The sequence below is a fragment of the Hevea brasiliensis genome, chromosome 15 (assembly GCF_030052815.1).
Source record: "Hevea brasiliensis isolate MT/VB/25A 57/8 chromosome 15, ASM3005281v1, whole genome shotgun sequence".
NCBI classification, from domain to species: Eukaryota; Viridiplantae; Streptophyta; class Magnoliopsida; order Malpighiales; family Euphorbiaceae; genus Hevea; species Hevea brasiliensis.
This window is the reverse complement of record NC_079507.1, coordinates 4,650,156-4,662,416: the sequence shown is the minus strand read 5'-3', so window position 1 is coordinate 4,662,416 and position 12,261 is coordinate 4,650,156. Positions and strand designations below refer to the sequence as shown.

Sequence of the window (12,261 nt, the reverse complement as noted above, 5' to 3'; positions counted from 1 at the left end):
TTTTGGAAGAGCCTGTCATGCGGTACACCATTATTTATAGGCAAATCTGGAGTTATAGGTGTAACAACCTTTACGACCATTGCGTAATGGTAACGACCGTTATTTATCGTTACGTAATCATAATAGCCGTTAATTTAATTATTCCTCTGCTACATTTATTTTTTTTTTTTTGTCTGCATATTCTCTCTTCCAAAGTTGTTATATCACTCATATTTTGTAACACCCCTATTTACATAGCCTGGTATATTTTACTGTTCCGGTGAGCGATGTCAGTCCGGATAATTGAGGGGATTAGAAACACACTTAAGACAACTAGATAAGCCATAAACACAAATAATTAGTAATTGCCAATTAGTTAAGTATAAATAAGAAAAACAGAACATAAGAAGTTAAACGAGCCGATAGTCAGAAGGATTGCGAAGTCGATTTAAACTCGAATTTCGAACCATAAAATGTGATGTCGCGGTCCTTAGGACTATTACGAACACAGTGGAAAATAGAAAATCATGAAAAAGAATTGTTAAGCCAGTCAAATAATTAGGTCAGGGATCCAGAAGAAATATTGAATTATTTGCAAACCAGGTCGAACCGGCAAGGGGCAATTTGGTCAATTGACCCCGAGAGCTAACTTCTAACCTAACTGTCAAATAAAATCAGAGAAAAAAAATTTTCAAAATCGAGAATTAAATTACAGAACTAATGGAAAAATAAATAAAAAAAAAAGAAAAAGAAAAGGTAAAAAGTGATGACATCATGCATGACCTCATGCATGATGCAATAAATATATAATTAATAAATTAAATTAATTTAATTTTATGGTCTTCCATAAGACTAAAAACAAAGAAAAGAAAAAAAAAATAAAATCATTTCATTTCTTCTTCTTCTTTGGACGTCCCATATCTCTCTCTCAATCTCCATTACAAAACCACCATGGAAGCTTACCCAAGCTTTCCAAAACCCTAAAAGTAACCATCAATTGTAGACTTTCCTTAACAAAAAATTATCCTTGAGTCTTGATTTGAAGATTAGAAGGGAAAAAGAAAGGGGAAAATTTAAGAATTGGAGAAGATAGAAAAGCTTCATTGAGGTAAACTTTCTTTTAAGTTAAATTAGTTATGTATGCATGGAAGTGGACTTGAAGATGAGGATTTAAATTTAGAAATCTAAAAAATTATACATGTCTTGTTAAACATGACTTTTGGTCATCTAGGGTTTAGGTTTTGAATGAGTAAATTTGATGTATTTAAATGGTTGTTTAGGTTGAATATTGAATATAAAACTATGGATTGGTGTTTGGAATGTATATAAGTTAAATTGTATGAAAGTTAGGGTTTGGCACCTAGGGTTTGGGAGGCAAAAATGTGAGAATTGGTCAAATGGTGTGTTTGACCTTGTTTGAGATGAAAAATAGTCATTTGTGACCAATTGAGATGTGTTGGAAGTATTAGAAGTGAGTTTAAATTCGGATTGAAAATGGCCATGCTGCAAGCAGTAGGACCAAGGTCCCTTTCAGGGACCAAAACTGAAAATTTACAAGTCCAATTGGTATGAGACCAATTGGGAATGAAAATAGACACAAAATGACACAATTTTCATTTAGGAATCATGCCCAAAAAGTGACCAAAACCTAGTGAACAAATTGACCAAATTCGGATTTATGCAGTCTGACCTGTAGAAAAATGGCCAAATGAACAACCCAAATGAACAGTATTTGTTCATTTGGCCATAACTTGGGCTAGGTAGGTCTAAATTACCTGAAATTTTACCAGTGGACAGCTGAAATATAGACCTAAAACTTTCATGAAGAATACAAACCCAAATTATGCCCTTAACCAAGTCATTTAGCCACCTAAAGTTTGTGACTTAAAACTGCCAGAACCAGAATTTGCCCAGAAAATTTGGGTTAAGTCCAATCCGGCAGCCATGATTCAAATGGCTATAACTTGAGCTACAAAACCCAAATGGAGTGATTCAAAAAGGAGAATAAAGTTAAGACAATAAGGAACATTTTCTATGAAGAAAGTTTTGCCAAATTTTAACAAAAAAATGACCAATGGAATAGTGCAACTTAAGACACCAAAACTGAAAATTTGCAAATTTGCCTAAAAGACTTAGAATTTGAGTAAACAACCAAAAATAACAAATTTAGTAACCAAAATGTGGTATGCAGGTGAAGTTGGAATTCCCATACCTATTAAGCCTTAGAAAGTCAACAAATTAACTTGAATAGTGTCGTGAATAGTAACCCAAAACACAAATTTTAAAGAACATCAAGTTTAGCACATTAGAGTTAGGTAAAAGTGAATTTAAATTTATTTTTGGATTTATGCTAATTATGGTACTGAAACACTGTGAAACTGTGTGTTTCAGTGGAAAGGAACACCGGGAAAGAACCCGAGGAATCGAGTCAAGGCCAAGAGGTGACTCGCTTAAGGTTTGTGCACAACGTAGAATTTCTGTAAATTTTCTTCTACATATTGTTTTGAATAATTTGAAATATTGAATTATGACATCATTGTGATGAAATATTTATTATACTTTTGATTTAAATTGTTGAAAGTTATTTGCGTATATTTGAGATGGAATAAATGTTTAGTAAATTGTTAAGATAAGTTTTGAAACCACAGTGTCATGACCATATATTTGAACACCTCACTAGCATGACTAGTGGGGGTAATCAGTTTCGAATTTTGATTCCTTCTCTGGCTGAAGTGTTGAGGTGTGTGCCAGTAGAAGAAGAAATTGAATGGTATCCACATATTTGAGCTAGCTAGCCTTGTGATGTGACTTCTCCTTAGCCTCTGGCTATTGAGATTATATTTGTTTCGAATGGCATGATATAACTGTGGGTTTTATGAAATGTGTTTTGATACTTCGAAATGAAATTGTTTGGATTAAAATCTCATAATTCATGTTTTATATTTAATTCTCATGTTCAGTCCAATTTTTGAATAAATATGATTTAAATTATGCATAAAGATTATTTTAGTATGTTGTGCACCACTGAGTCCTAATACTCAGCGATGGCTATTATTGCTGTTGCAGATAAATAGACTAGAGGAGCAACAGATTGAGCTACTGAGGATTGAGGAGCTACTTGCCTTGAAGCTATCGGGTATAATTTATACCCTGACTGTAAAAATTTATTTTGATGTATGTAATGTACGTAAATGTATAGACATGTAAAATTAGTCTTGAATAGCTTGTATAAAGTTTGTAATAAATTTTAGTTGGATTTTTCCTAATGCAAATTTTTAGCACGATGTACATAAGTTGTTTTACATTTAATTATATATGAATGGAAGTATTTTATTTTTAATTTGAATGAAAGTAATTAGTAATATTTTGGATGGTATTTGAATTGGAAATTGTGGATTTGAATTTTTGGAGATTGATAAATGATGTTGAAATTGATTGTGAATTTGAAGAAGTGGTTAAAATAAATAATTGGAAGTGCTTTTTACAGGAATTTAAAGAACTGTTTTCTCAAAATACAGACGGCACTCTGCCGAAATTTTTATAAAATTTACAGAAAAATAAAATGGGCGAAAAATTTTAACTAGTTTTCAACTTTAATTAAATGTTTTAATACCTATTAGAAAATGCTCACCACTTATAAAAAGTAAGAAAATTGTTTTAAAATCCCTTGTAGGGTACTTAATGAGTTATCGGTAGGTGAAGTTCGGTAGTTCATTAGGTATTCTACGGGATCATGTTATGCCTTATAGAGGGGTAAGGTGTGACATATTCTCTCAAATTTTCACCTAAATTTCTCATTTCTTTTACAAAATCTCCTCCTCATTGTTTGCTAAGCTAAGATCATATTATAAATTGTTTATTGCTAATGATGTCGAAACATGTTAGATTTTATGTCTTTATTTGATGTATTTATGCTTATTATATAGTTGTGTATTTTAGTTTTACTTGTATCTACCAATATATAGTCATTTTATGAACTTTGCAAGTTTTTCAAAAAATTTTGCATGGTGCCAAGCCGTTATCAGTACGTTGTGGCCGTTACAAGTCTATTTCCATTATCCACGACTGCAATTTGAAACCATGATTGGCCGTACTAAAAAAAAAAAAGCTAAGGAGAGAAAAGAATGGTAAGGAAGGGAAGGGACCCAGCCTGAATTACTGATACAACCCAAACAAAAAATTGAATTTGATGAAACTGATATATTCACATAATAACTTCCTAGCAATTCCAAATTTTAGAAAGACTTAATGTAGAAGACTTGTGAACAAGAGATACTACGTTCTTGCTAATATAATCATCACAACTTGAAGTGCTGAACCTCCATTAAGTGAAACAATATTCGTACATATTGTGCGAATCATTACTAAGATTTGAAATAGATAATTAAACCACCAATACCATATAGCACCACATAAAATAGAAATCTATAAAAATCAATGCTTTATTCTAAATAACAATACTAACCAACTTTGTGAGGCCAGCCTGGTACTCTCGGGGCATTGTAAGCTGCAAAATCAATCAACACAATGTAATATAAAACTTATTTTCAACATCTTAATCTATAGAAGAGTTTCTCTTTTTGCTAACAAGACACACTATCCAATAACTCACATCCTGAGCCATTTGGATAATGATATCAGCAAAATTCGAGGCTAACTCTTCACCAGACACTCTATCCGAAAACTCTACAGAATCGAGTGCCACTCTGCACCTCTGAAACGGCAATTCTCCCCTAACCTAAACAATTTCACACACCAATAAAACACCAATGCCAAAAAGAAAAACAAAAACGTATATTTAAAGAGGCATCTACCATGATCTAGCAGAGCTCTTAAAGGAAGCGAAGCACAGACACAGGAATAGGGATGCGGAAGCTTTGGTTTCTGCTTTTCCATTCGTGCATATATTCTTCTATAACGTATATACAGTCAATGGGAAGGAGAGACATTTTGTATTCAATAATTAACTGAGCATTGATATGGAAGAACTACGAAGGTATCCATAGCCCATAGGTTCCGAACGAAAGAGAAAGGCGTCTTTCACTCGAGCTCTGTTTGCAAGGAGGGAAGCCGATGAAAAATAAAATACTTTGGACAATTGGAAAAATCAAATCTCAAAATTTATTTTACTCTAATTTTGAGTGAAAAGAAAAAAAAAAATTATATAGGCTATAATTATAAATATTCATTTATGGCATGTTTATGTTCACACAACGTAATCGAAATTATTATGTTATATTATATATTTTATTATATTGTTTGATAATATAAATTACAAAAAAATACTAAATATTTAGGTCAATTCACATTTATATCCATAATTTATAAATTAGCTGAACTTTTAAGATTTTTTACAATCCTGTTCAGATGAGTGAAATTGAATTTGAAAAGTTAATGGTAAATTATAATACAGTATTTAAAATTTTATTTGATTAATAAATAAAAGTTTTGGATATAATCATAATTTAATATAAATATTTAACATTTTAGTCGATTGATTAAATTTTATATTAAAAAGAAAATATGTTTTATATTTATTTTTAATTGAAATTTTATACTAAAAAATATTTTTATTAATTGAAATTAACATGATTATTTTTGAATTAAGCCAAATAAATTTATGTATCTAAATAGAAAAATGTAAAAAATAAATGCATACGTTCTTACAAAGTGTTTTCACCTGAATTTAAAGCAATTTTAAAAATAATATATAATTGAGAAGAATGTATTTCACATGAATTATAGCATCCATTAAATAAAATATATAATTTACTGTAATTGACATGTGTATTTTATTTAATAGAAGCTACAATTAATGATAAATTGGGTCTAAACATAAATTTTTTCACTAATTTTTTACTAAATTTTGAAAAACCCATCAATGAGTTTAAATTTTAATAGAAGAAGATAAAAAAAATAAAAAATAAATGCAATAATATGCATAGTTCCACAATTCTAATCTTCTCTTAACAATGAAAAAGAAAGAAAAGAAAAAAAATAGTGAAAACAAAATTATTTAAATCTAATTTATCATGAATTATAATCCATTAAATAAAATATATATGTTAATTAGAATAAACTATATAGAAAATACACATTTTATTTAGCGAATGTTATAATCCATGTGAGATATATTTTTTTTTAATTATATATTCTTTTTAAAATTGCTTTGAAAAAAATGTATGAATTTATATTACAGTTTATATTTGAATACATGGATTTGTTTGACTTAATTTAAAAGATAATTACATTAATTTTAATTAATAAAAGTATTTTTTAAATATAAAATTTCAATTAAAAATAAATATAAAAATGCATATTTTTTAAAAATATAAACTTTAATTAATGAACTAAAAATATTAAATGCTTACGTTAAATCATGAATATATCTAAAACTTTTATTTGCTAGTCAAATAAAATTTCAAATGCTATATTTAAATTTATCGTTAATTTTTCAAATTTAATTTCACCCATTGGATACAATTGTCAAAAATCTTAAATATTTGACTAATTTACATATAGACTAAAGTTATGGATATAAATATGAATTGATCCAAACATTGTGTATATTTTATACAATTGGCTTATAAAAAAATATGTGCAAGCACAATTACTTTTGACTTATTTTCATTTATCCTCAACATTATTATTAGTATTATTACTGTCATTATTACTCTTATCACCACTACCCTTTTATTATCATTACTATCATCATGATCTTCACTTGACCACCGTAGTAATCACATAACCACCACTACCCTTTTATTATCATTACTATCATCACGACCTTCACTTGACCACCATAGTAATTACATAACCACCACCGCCACTTAGCTACTACCACTACTATTTAATCACTGTTGTTACCACCACCATCACTTAACTACCATTAGTACTCGATGTCGCAAGGGGTTTTGCGATCGCCTGGACGGTCACTCACCGAAGTGGGAAAAAGTGAGGAGTCGCTACTTTAATTTTGAGGGAAATTAAAGAAAACCATTTGTGAAAATAAATTAAAATGAAACCACTTCAAAAAAAGACAGAGATTCTAGGTTCGGGGTCCATAAACGGGTGGGGAAGGTGTTAGGCACCCCACCTCGTCCCTCAATGAGGGTAAGCAGATTTAACTTCGTATTCTTTATAGTTAGGAGGGCTTGAATGGAAATGTTAATCCTTTTGACAAAAGGAGTATTTTGATTTTTCACTATTTCGGATTACCCAGATACACAAGTAAATGAGGTGTCCTTAGTGAATTGCTGTTGCGTATTGGTTTTATTTTAGGGATTATTTTGCATATTTGTTAAAATTTGATTTGAGAATCGGATAAGAACTCTCCTCCGATCTCCTTTTAAACATTTATTAGATTTTGGTTTGAGAATCGGATAAGAACCCTCCTCCGATCTCTTTTAAATATTTAAAATTTTGATTGAGAAACGGATAAGAACTCTCCTCCGATCTCCTTTTTATTAGAAATTTTGATTGAGAATCGGATAAGAACTCTCCTCCGATCTCTTTAAAAATATATATTTTCTAGAATTTTAGATTGAGAACTGGATAAGAACTCTCTTCCGATCTCCTTTAGATATTTAAAATTTTAATTGAGAAATGAATAAGAAGTCTCCTCCAATCTCCTTTTTATTAGAAATTTTGATTGAGAAATGGATAAGAACTCTCCTCCGATCTCCTTTTATATGCTAGTTAAAATTTTTAGGTGAGGATCGGATAAGAACTCTCCTCCGACCTCTATTATTTTCAATGGGGGTCGGATAAGGACTTTTCCGATCCCTCGAGATTTAACTGCAACTACACTCCATAAGAACCTAAGACTAAGAGTTCTGGCATTCAAAGATGCCAAGGGTAGGAATAAGGCCTCTTTTAACCTATTGGTACCTTATGACCGGGCAAGGGATACCAGGCTAAATTTTTACCGGCCTGTCTTACCAGTTCCTTTTGATACGCGATCTGTTCGGCTTATTTTGATTTTATTTCGCTTTATGGTATCGTGCCGAACCGCCTTCTACGTCAGCCTAGTGATTTAACTTTGCTATTTTCTTGACGTATTATTCAGACCTTCTCTTTTTAAAGAGACCCTCAAGATATAGTTACCTACATTTTATCCAGCCACTTATACACTACTCGGGACTAAAAGACTTGCATTCAGAGATAACGAAGATTAACAAAAAGAATGGACCGATCAATAAAGAAGTAAATTCGAGAATAACTTTCTTCGCGTTTTTTAGCGCAATATGAACTTGGAGAAAATTACATACATAAAAAGAACAAAGGAAGTGCGTAAAATAAGATCAAACACTTAATAAAACGGCAATATAAGCACTTACCTGTAAGGAGCCAAATCTATTGAACTAAATACAGGATCACCAAACTCAATAGGACTGCGGACTGATTAGCCTGAGGGCTGAGGTTCGCCTTGAATGCTTAGCTAAAACGTGGTTAGGTTAAACTAATAACCGGGTTGAATGGAGTTGAGCTTGGACGATGAGAGTAGAAATAAAGATAACAAAGAACTGTAAGTAAGAGCGTTACAGGATAATGAACAAACTGAAAATGGAGAGTTCCAGTATTCAGAAATCCCTTTGCAAGAAAACACTTCAGAAAACTGGTTTCAAAAGTTTTTCCTTATCCAAGTTTAAAAATAGCAGAGTAACGAACTGAATTAAATTTCAGAGTCCTTCCGCTATAGTAACTACCTCTTTTTTTGCCCGTCTCTTGAACAGTTTTTCATGCAGGTATTTATAGGAATCGGGTGCTCCCCATGAAGGGTCAGGATTTATTTTGAGGGAGATGGAAGGTTAGGATTTTAAAGGACATGATCTGAGGACCGGGAATTAAAGAGAATCAAAACGAACGGCTGAGATCCCTTTCCAAATATTTGTCTTTTCCCTCTTCAAATCTAATGGCCCAAAATTTTCTTGTCAAGGACGATCCGAGGGCTGGGAGTGAAAGGCGCCGGTCTTGTTGTCTTCTTCTTTGATCCAAGGGCTCCGAGCTCGTCCTTTCAAGTAAGATCAACGGTGGAGATTGGGATGTACAACACTGTCATGACATACCCTGGCATCTGTCAGCAATGTGGGCGATTCTGAGGCGTGCGGTGGAGATTTCGTCTGCAACGCTTTAACTACCTCGGCTCTGATTCTGACGACGGTTATTAGAAGTTGTCTTATTCTCTTTGTATTCCGATCTCCTATCACTTCCAACCTTATTCCGATCTCTCGTTTCGAACGCCTCCCCGATCTCTCTCCTTCCAGGGAGTTCTCCTTTATCCGGTTTGATTCAGTCAGAGCATTTATTGCTTCAGTTACCGAGACATTCACTTCGTTTTACGCTAGTAATAAATGCTTCAGACCCTCCCCTATATATATATATGTTTCGACTGGGGCATTTTCCACATTTCATTCCATCCTCTTCACTTTTCTTTCTTTCTCCTTCTGTTCTAACTCTTCCGGTGATCTAATGGCCTCGGTGACTGTTTTTGATCTTTTTTCGGCCATTTTCTTCGTACCCCGACTGAAAATTTATGACCCTGGTGATCGAAACATAATGATAACCATATTCGATGACAGTGAGAGAACTGGACTAATTTCCCTATCAAGATCGAAAATATCGATCACACCGATCTCGGATTACTTCGCCAATATAATTGGCGAGCTGATTTCGGGCGAGAAGACAGCTAATATTCCTCTCAACACCGGTGACTGCTCTTTGGCGTTCATCTGGCTCCTCTCCACACTGGGTGTTCCGACAGCGGCTCGGTTTCGAGCGGTAACTTTGATGATGACCTCTCTCATTCTCATGAGAGTCATAGTCCCCCCAGCCGGTCTCCTGGTCAAACACATCTTTTGACTCAGCCATGAGACTAGGCTTAGACGTAGGCCTTTTAGATAGGATGTTCCACCGATCTGTAAAGATCGCCCTTATGGTGTAATCAGTCCTTTAATGTAATCCGATCTCTAGAGATCGCCCAAATGATGTAATCCGACCTTCTGGGAATAAAATTTTATTTTGTCAATTATCATTTTTATTATTATTTCATTGGTTATTTTTCGATCTCTGAAGTATTTACTCGATCCGACACTTAATTCGAATGACTATGTCCGATCCGTAACACCTTAATTTGCCGCTCTATAGTTAACCGATCTCTTTATGGAATCTCCGGAATATTCGTAAATGCTCACATGGATCTCTTGGCCGAACTCAAAAAGCGCTATCTCGATGAGGACTTCTCCTGGATGGTCAACCTGGCTCTCCAAGACGAAGAGGAAAGCGGGGAAGAGGCTGAGGGTGAGAGAGGAAGTGAGCAAATGTAGATCAGGCTGGGGGTGATCCTCCAGCCGAATGACTTGTACAATTTTTATTATGAAATGAAACTCCCCTTTTTGTTCAGTGAATGGATGTGATCGGAAAATCTCTAAATTACTTAAGCACTTGATTATCTGAGCATTAAAACAACTAAAAGTGATTATTAGTCTAAGTGTAAGAGATCGGAGAACACAATAAGCATGAGATCGGTTAAGAACAAACGCTAATCTGGACTTGATTAAAATTGGAAATTTGGCATGAACGCTTAAGATCGGGATCTTCATTAAACCGGATTGGAATTTTAGCTTTATCTAATAATTATTTCCCAAACTTTTAAAAGGGAGATCGGCAATAAGACTGGCGACATAAAAAAACCTGACGTTGGTTTAGTTTCATCAAACAAGAGATCGAACATGTGATTGACTTGGCCAAAGAACTCGGTAATTGGTTTAAGAGATCGGTGTGACTTTAACTGATGGGGACTTAGTATGGATTCTGTTCTTTTGAAAAGGGATCGGAAATGTGGTTGCTTGGCAAGGAGAGACTTAGTGTTGGGGATCGGCTTCGAAATTTATTGATTCTGGGAATCGGCCAAAACATGATGTCGACACTCGACTATTAATCAATATAACTATTATCATTTATTATTAACACTGGAAATAAATTAAATATTAAAATTAAAATCATCATTACATTATAATAATATTTTTATTTTATAATTAAACATGGAAATGTAATAATAAGTATATTATAATTTTAATTGTATTACATAATTAATTACATTACATTAAGCTTTACCAAATCAAACATAGTATTATATAAATAGTAAAATGCTAAAATAAATTTTATAAATCCGTTATTTATATCCACTTATACAAGATAACCAAACAATATAAATAAAAATAGTGTTTTTCTTTTTTTTATTTAATTTTTTTTATTTTCATTTTCATTATATATATATATATATATATATATATATATATATATATATATATATATATATATATATATATATATTATTTATCGATTGTGTTATAAAATTTTAATATATTAAATTTTATTTTTTATTTACTTAAATAAATTTACTATTTTGAAATTTTAATTCTAAATATTTATTTTAGTATAAAAATAGTTTAAAAACTAAAATTTCAATTTAAAATTATAAATTGTAAATTATTTTTAGAACATAATTTGAATATCGAAATTTATTAAATTTAAATATACAAACTAATAATTGTGGTAACACAATATTTTTGATATTTTCATTAAATTATAATAAAATTCATACGATATGTTCATTAATTTATAGTTTTATTTTTATACTTGATTTTATCATACAATAAATTTAATCATTTAATTAAGTTTAATAAATCATTTAATAATGAGAGTTTGTAATAGATGTTTTGAAATATTAGATATCTTGTCATAATATAATAATTAAAATTTTAATTAAAATATATACTTTTTGTAATTTAATTAAATTGTAATTAAAATATATACATTTTAATTGTTTTGACAAATTTATAATTATTGATTATTAAAAATAAAAATATATATAATCTTTAAGTATTTATTGTAAATTATAAGGAAGAGTAATCTATCTATCTATCTATCTATCTATATAAATCAGGTCAAATTTTTTTTAAAAGCTGTCACATGACACTTTCTAAAGAGAGCTTGATTTGTTAATTATTTTTTTTCTTTTAATGTTATTATATTAATATTTTAATTTATTTTTAATTAATTATATTAAAAATAATAAATTATATTTAGTGGCTATTGATTTGTGACTTATGGCCATTGTTTTATAACTTAAAATCATTAAATGGAAAAATTTTATTGCCAAAGTAAAGGGTATAACTTTTTCCAAATTAAAATTGTATAATGATTGAATTAAATTTATTTTTAATTTTTCTTTATCATTTTGCCAATAAATAATAAATATTTTATAAAAAAATAAATTTA

At 31.0% G+C, this 12,261-nt stretch overlaps 1 pseudogene; it reads right to left on the bottom strand.

Moving 5' to 3' along the window:
- LOC131168978 (THO complex subunit 2-like) overlaps positions 1-4,875 on the bottom strand; it is a 75,181-nt pseudogene extending 70,306 nt beyond the window's left edge.
- Positions 4,876-12,261: the final 7,386 nt, after the last annotated feature.